General features: G+C 36.5%; 1 long non-coding RNA gene across 1 annotated transcript; it reads right to left on the bottom strand.

Annotated features, from left to right (window-relative positions):
• Nucleotides 1-233: 233 nt before the first annotated feature.
• Nucleotides 234-990, bottom strand: LOC141652215 (uncharacterized). Its single transcript, XR_012547041.1, has 3 exons — nucleotides 906-990; nucleotides 478-573; nucleotides 234-342 (listed from the first exon to the last, which is right to left on the bottom strand). It is a non-coding gene; the product is annotated as an uncharacterized LOC141652215 (long non-coding RNA).
• Between the last annotated feature and the right edge of the window lie 5,759 nt (nucleotides 991-6,749).

Here is a 6,749-nt window from a genome sequence, read left to right as displayed (position 1 = left end):
CAAAAACACCAAATCCAATCTCTCTCTCTCTCTCTATATATATATATATATATATATATATATATATATATATATATATATATATATATATATATATATATATATATATATATATATATATATATATATATATATATATATATATATACTTACAAGGAGTTAAATTTACATGAACTAATCAAAGATTCCCTAACTTCAACAAAAAGTTTACTAATAAGCTAATCTAAACTCTGAGTATCATGCATTTCTATTTTCTAAGACGTATTTGCCCAACATGTCCCTTACCTCGTCTATATCTACACTTGAGTACTGCCGAATCTCTTGTGACGGGTTGATTACATACTGCGGAAAAAACAAAGACAAGACATTATTGTAACAACATCAAATACTGCATAGCAACATCATGGTATAGCAGCAAGCAAGACAACATCAGCTCTAATTTAAAAAAAGTAATAAACACATTATTAAATTACTAACCTTTTCTAGAATAAGGATATATCTTCGCCTAATAATCTCCAACATGAACCGACAAACGTAGTATCCACATTGTATGCTATCCGGCTGGCGAGGGGCCTATTATTACATAAAAACAAACAGACGAGAGAAGGCTCACATCAGAATCTTGAACTTTAGGTATTGTATTAGTATTAAACACATATTTTTGCACTTAATGTATTGTATTTGAGCACGTACCCCGTTATCGTAATAAAATCGGGGCCATCATCGAATCTTTCGTGGGTTGATCCTGCTCGTTAGCTCTTCTCTTCTCAAAGGCCCTTTTTTTAAAAAAAAAAAAAAAAAAAAGAGGCAGACACTCGTTTTTTTAGGGGCAAAAATGAGCTTTTTGCTATAAATAAAAATTGAAACTTAATGTTATTATAAATAAATCAGTATTATAAACTTACTTATTAATCAAGCGCTTAAAAGTCTCGCTTGGTGGATTATGTATAGAGTCCAACCAAAAAACTTTCTTCTTTGTCGGCATGATGGTCACTAGCACCCAATGAGTCCTACATCAAGAGACATCATCATTATTAACAAGTACATATATTAGTTATGAAAATGCAATTGTAGGGGAAACGTAATATTAATTTGTTTATTACCCTTTTTCATTATAAGCGGCAAAAATCAGCTTCTTGGGTGTGCCAATTCTTTGAGCAATATAATCTACCCGATCTTCGAACGAGAATTCCGGAATAAATAAAGATAAAACATAGGGCCACAGGAATCCGTATTGATCAACTGGAATATTCTTCTCGGGGATCACTCTCAATTTCAATATCCTACATTATTACGGTATTAATTCCGGTATTTAATTAAAACACTATCTAGTAGTCAGAATATTAGAATATGAAATTATTTATTAAGAAACTTACTTCATCCAAACAAATACGTGTTGGACATCAATCAGGTCTAGGCCAGCCCAAATGGCTAGCATATCCATAACATAAGTGATTCACGCTCAACCCCTAGAATATCCTCCTCGAGCGGAATAATTATCAATTGCTCGGTTTCTATGCGACGGCCAGCCTCCTCATGCAGTTTCCTCATCGTGGTCGTTCTTACTTTTTGCATGTAATCCTTCCCACTATATTGTGTGTCGTTTAAACTCATAACTTCTTTCAGGTCGGGGAAATAATGATTCTTTGATTTTGTGCTTCTACCACCAGCCTACACATGTAGGTAATTAAAATAATAAAAAATCCAAAGGTAACATATCCCAGTTGGAGTAATAAAAATAAAAGCGTACTTAACTAAATACCTCGTCAACCTGCTCTTTCAATGATGAGGTAGTAGCAGGCTTATCAGTCTTTTTTGTCCCCTATACAAAATTACCATGCATGCTTTTTAGAAATACAGACAAAATATAAGGGAGCGAGGTTTTTAAAAAAATGGAGAAGTTAATTAAATACCTCATCAAGTTGTTGTCTGGACGAGGTAGTTGGCATGTCCGGGGACTTAGGCTTATCCGCCTTAGCCGACTTTTCTGTTCCCTACATACAAAAAATTTCCATGCTTTTTAGAAATACAGAAACAAAAAAAATTAAAGGGAGGTTTTCATAAAAATGGAGAAGTTAATTAAATACCTCATCAAGTTGTTGTCTGGACGAGGTAGTTGGCATGTCCGGGGACTTAGGCTTATCCGCCTTAGCCGGCTTTTCTGTTCCCTACATACAAAAAATTTCCATGCTTTTTAGAAATACAGAAACAAAAAAAATTAAAGGGAGGTTAATTAAATGGAGAAGTTAATTAAATACCTCATCAAGTCCCCGGACATTAGGCTTATCCGCCAAAGCCGGCTTTTTTGTTCCCTACAAAAAAAATAACATATAAATTTAACATATAAAAACATTCAACAATTAAAAATGTAACATATATATAAAGGTATTTCTTCTAACCCCAACTGCTTTCGGTTGCTGAGGCGGAGACGGCCGAGCCAAGTAGATGTGAGTTTCAGGCCATTGGATGAAACTTCCAACCGCATCTCCCGTAAATGGTAATGTCGTCACGAACTAGGACAGTAGATTGAAAGTTTTCATGGCCTGGAAAGACTATAGTTATCTCTACTTTTCTATGATTCGGCAAAAGTTTTTCGCCATGAACTACGATTTCATTCTTGCGCAGATTTGGTGTGCATTTCTACGAGACCCCGCCAACACGCACATGTGGCTTTTCGGTTTAGGGTCGACAAGAATAATCGGCCTCTTGTTTACGGCCTCAAGAATATACACATACATTATTATATCCCAAAATTTAATAGAATTCATATAAATTTAACTAATTAAACACTTCATGCATACCTTATCGAAAACAGGAACCGACTTGAAGGGGATGTATCTTTGTTTTTCCATAAGCCGTCTTCTCAAGTTGCATCTCCTTTTCGGACCCATTATTTACCTAATAAAATTAACCAATGGCACCATGTCGGGTTATAGCATTAGAGCTAGCAGGAACACACCCCCTGATCTTACCCAAAAAAAAAGAAAAGAAAAATAAGGAAGTATTAGGTACCTGATCGGCTTTAGTTGTTACAACTTCAGAAGCATTAGGTACCTGATCTTTCTGAATCTCGTTGACCGATACTTCCTTCTCATGTATTGCCAAGGTAGTAGCGGCCTCTTGACCAATCTGTTGTACCTTATTATTACCCCCTTTAGAAATGACATCCTTCATCATCTTCACTTCTTCTTCGGAAAGCTTGCCTCCAAAGATTCGGCTTTAGTAGTACGGATGCCATTAATCAAGTCTGCGTGCAAGAATGTAATGTGTCATCAATTTTTATCCCAACAATAACATGTGAATTGAACTTAAATGAAAATAATAGAATAAACGGTACCATGTCAGCCTTCTCAGACTTAGTCTTCCTTTTCTTCTTTATCGGGGCAGTTGTCCCATAATATTTCGTTACTCTAAGCTGTAACGGGACGCCCCTTAAACGACCTGGATGTTCGGGTCGGCCGATCGCTCTAGCAAGAACGTCATTACGACCACTGGGAGTGAATTTCCCTTCTTCTACCTCTTTCAATACGTTGTCCTATAATATATTAAATAAACTTCAAATTATATTTGTGACTAAAATAATAAAGTTAGTAATGAACTCGTCTTAATAAAATAATGCTTACTATGTTGGCCAACACTTCCTCATCATATTTGTCACGCGACCGGGATCCCTTAGGCGTGTGCCCTTCTTTATAAGTTACATGCCGATCCAAGTTGGTCACTCCCTTTGCCACCTACACATTAACATGGTAACATTTATACATGTAAATGTGTATCAATCCAAGTCCAAGTGTGATTAAAAAAATAAAGTCTCACAGGGGAATAATGCATGCTACTTACGAGGTTCTCTTCTATCTTTCTGTAACCGCCTCGAGAACCATACCATTTCCCCTTCTTGCATGAAATGTTAGCACGATTTCTTCTGCTAACGGCCTTCAAATAATTATATAAAAGCGCAAGTAGATGAGATAATAAAAAGATTATATAAAGGACTCATTAATTAAAAAATGATAGGTAAATCGTTAAAAGGCGAGGATATTTAACCTGAAACTTCTCAGTAGTTCTCATCTCTTTGAAAAGATCTCATTGTTCCTGACTGATGGTGGGACACTTATTGTCTCCCGGTGGGCTCTTACGCATCTCCCTCGTTGCCTTGTCCACATACAACCAATCCCTAGCAACGTCACACCTCCACTGCCTGTGGACATCCGCTGCCTTATGCATAAAATACTTATCATGGCTTTCATCGGGTATAATAAAGGCTTCCTTTACACGAGCCAAGTATAACTCCGCCAATTTTGGATTCAAATTTCTAAAATCATCTAAATGCATAGGCACAAACTGTCTTGTGCAACATCCAATCCAACTGGATAAAAAACCCGCATTTGGACCAGTAGGGAAACCCTTCTCACTCCATGTTATTTTCATCGGTTCTTTAGCGGCTATAGTTGCAAGGCATCTCTGGCACTTCGTAGCACCCCTCTCACCAAGCTTATTATCCCCAGGCTTATTGTTCTTTTGACTTCTTTTCCGTTTTTCACCCATGATAATCCTAAAACCCAAATATGAATGATATAGAAAATGAACAACTTAACAACGTACGTACATGCAGAGTATGATCTAAAACCCTAAACCCTAATAGGAATGAAAATTTAAAACAACAGATTGAGCTTCTAAAATCCTAAACCCTAATAAGAGGAGTGAAGTAGATGATGCGGGATGATAAAGATAACAAAGAAGACGAAAAACAAACAGATGCATGAAAAAGAAAAAAGATGATCGTCTTAAAACCCTAATGACGAAACACAAAATTAAAGTGAACATACCTGATGATGATGATGATGAAGAGAACGAGCAGGATGATAAGGGAAGGCAACGGAATCAAGGCGTCGGAATCGGGCGACGGCGACGAGAATGTAAAAAGCGAGGAAGAGAGAAGAATAAACTCAGGATACCAACGGTTGAACTGGTGTTGTGTGTGTTTGTGTATGGTATGCTATATGTGTTTGTAAATTAGTTTTTTATTAAGACAAACTATTGACAACGGGTTCTCAAAGCAAAACCATTGTTATATGTTAATAACAACGGGTCAATAAAAGTCAACCGTTGTCAAAACTTTATTACAACGGTTAAAATATACCCGTTGTAATATATTTTCACCAAATTTGCGCCAAAATGAAATATGTCAAAAAAATCATTGACAACGGGTAGAGGTACTACACCCGTTGTTGAAAATAATAACAACGGGTAGTGTCACTATAACCGTTGTTGATAGTAATAGCAACGGGTAATTTCAATATAACCGTTGTTGAAAGTATTAACAACGGGTAATTTAAATATAACCGTTGTTATTGTTGAACCTTTTTTTTTTTTTTTTTTTTTAAATTATCAGTAATTCCATTACAGTCAAACTGTAACAATACATACTTTATGTAACAGAAAGCACCATATACTTTGCAACATTATTCAAAATTTCAACACCAAAGATCCACATCTAATAATAAAATCAAGAAAATAAGACAACACCAGCATGCATGCATACTGCATATCTAAGCTACAGGATTTACCATATAAAATGCCATGCAAATTTGGGAATTTTTATTTAACAATGACCATTATTGATTTACCAATAAATTAAACCATCAAATTATTGGTCTGAAAATTACTCAAAATGTTGGTCGTCCATATCACAGTGTCCTGATGAACTATCTCAGGATCGGGGACGTTTCTTGGATGTCATAGTTTCTTCGTTAACCCAAATACCTTCACCATGGTCATCACGCATATAGATGCTTTCAGTGTCCTCATGATCAGTGTCAACATCGTCGAAATAAGATACAGTGGTAGAGTGATCCATTCCCTCAAAAACGACATCCTGATCATCATCACCATTATCGGATGGACTACTCCTTCTACTCCTTATAGACAGTACAACAGACCACTTCTTATCCATAGGATCAGTGACATAGAACACTTGTTTAGCTTGGGATGCCATTATGAAAGGATCATCCTTATTATTGCCAACCTTACCCAGATTGACCAACGTAAATCCCATCTTATCCTTTCGGACACAATGGATGTTGTTATCAACCCAGTTACATCGAAACAAAGGCATTGTGAAATCAATGTAATCTAGTACCAATATTTCTTGAATAACACCATAATAAAGGCATTTTCCCCAAATAGGCTTTTTATCTTTTGAAGTAGCAAAGTGCATTGCCTCAAATTCAGAACTCACACCACTATTTTGCATTGTGCTCAACTCATCTTGCTCGCGGGTGTAAAAAGTATATCCATTAATGGCAAAACTATTGTAAAAGGTGACCCTGGCATTTGGACCTAAACCAAGACGTAGTAACCTAGGAGAGATGTCATCACCAGTTTGATCCGTACACTCTAAGACAATATTCCTAAACCACTCTGCAAACGTCTTCGTATGCTCGTTCGCAATCCACTTCTCGGTCTTGTTTGGGTGATCGTATTTGAGCTCATCTTTGTGTTGTTGAATATAAGGTTGCACCTCATCTTCGTTGTTTAGCACATACGTGTGTGCTAAATGCAACATTTCACGTGTCACAATTTTTTCAACCTGGCCCCTAATACCTTTTCCGGTCATCCATCACTATGATGACGATTCTTAGGAACGCCAATCAACTCCTTCGGGGAGAGATGAGCGTAACAATATGAAAGAGCTTCGTCTAAAATAGCGCGTTCAAAGAATACAACCTTCCTGACGATACCGATTAGAT

The sequence above is a fragment of the Silene latifolia genome, chromosome 4 (assembly GCF_048544455.1).
Source record: "Silene latifolia isolate original U9 population chromosome 4, ASM4854445v1, whole genome shotgun sequence".
Taxonomy (NCBI): domain Eukaryota; kingdom Viridiplantae; phylum Streptophyta; class Magnoliopsida; order Caryophyllales; family Caryophyllaceae; genus Silene; species Silene latifolia.
The sequence above is the reverse complement of the archived record's forward strand: the minus strand, read 5'-3'. Positions and strand labels throughout refer to the sequence as shown.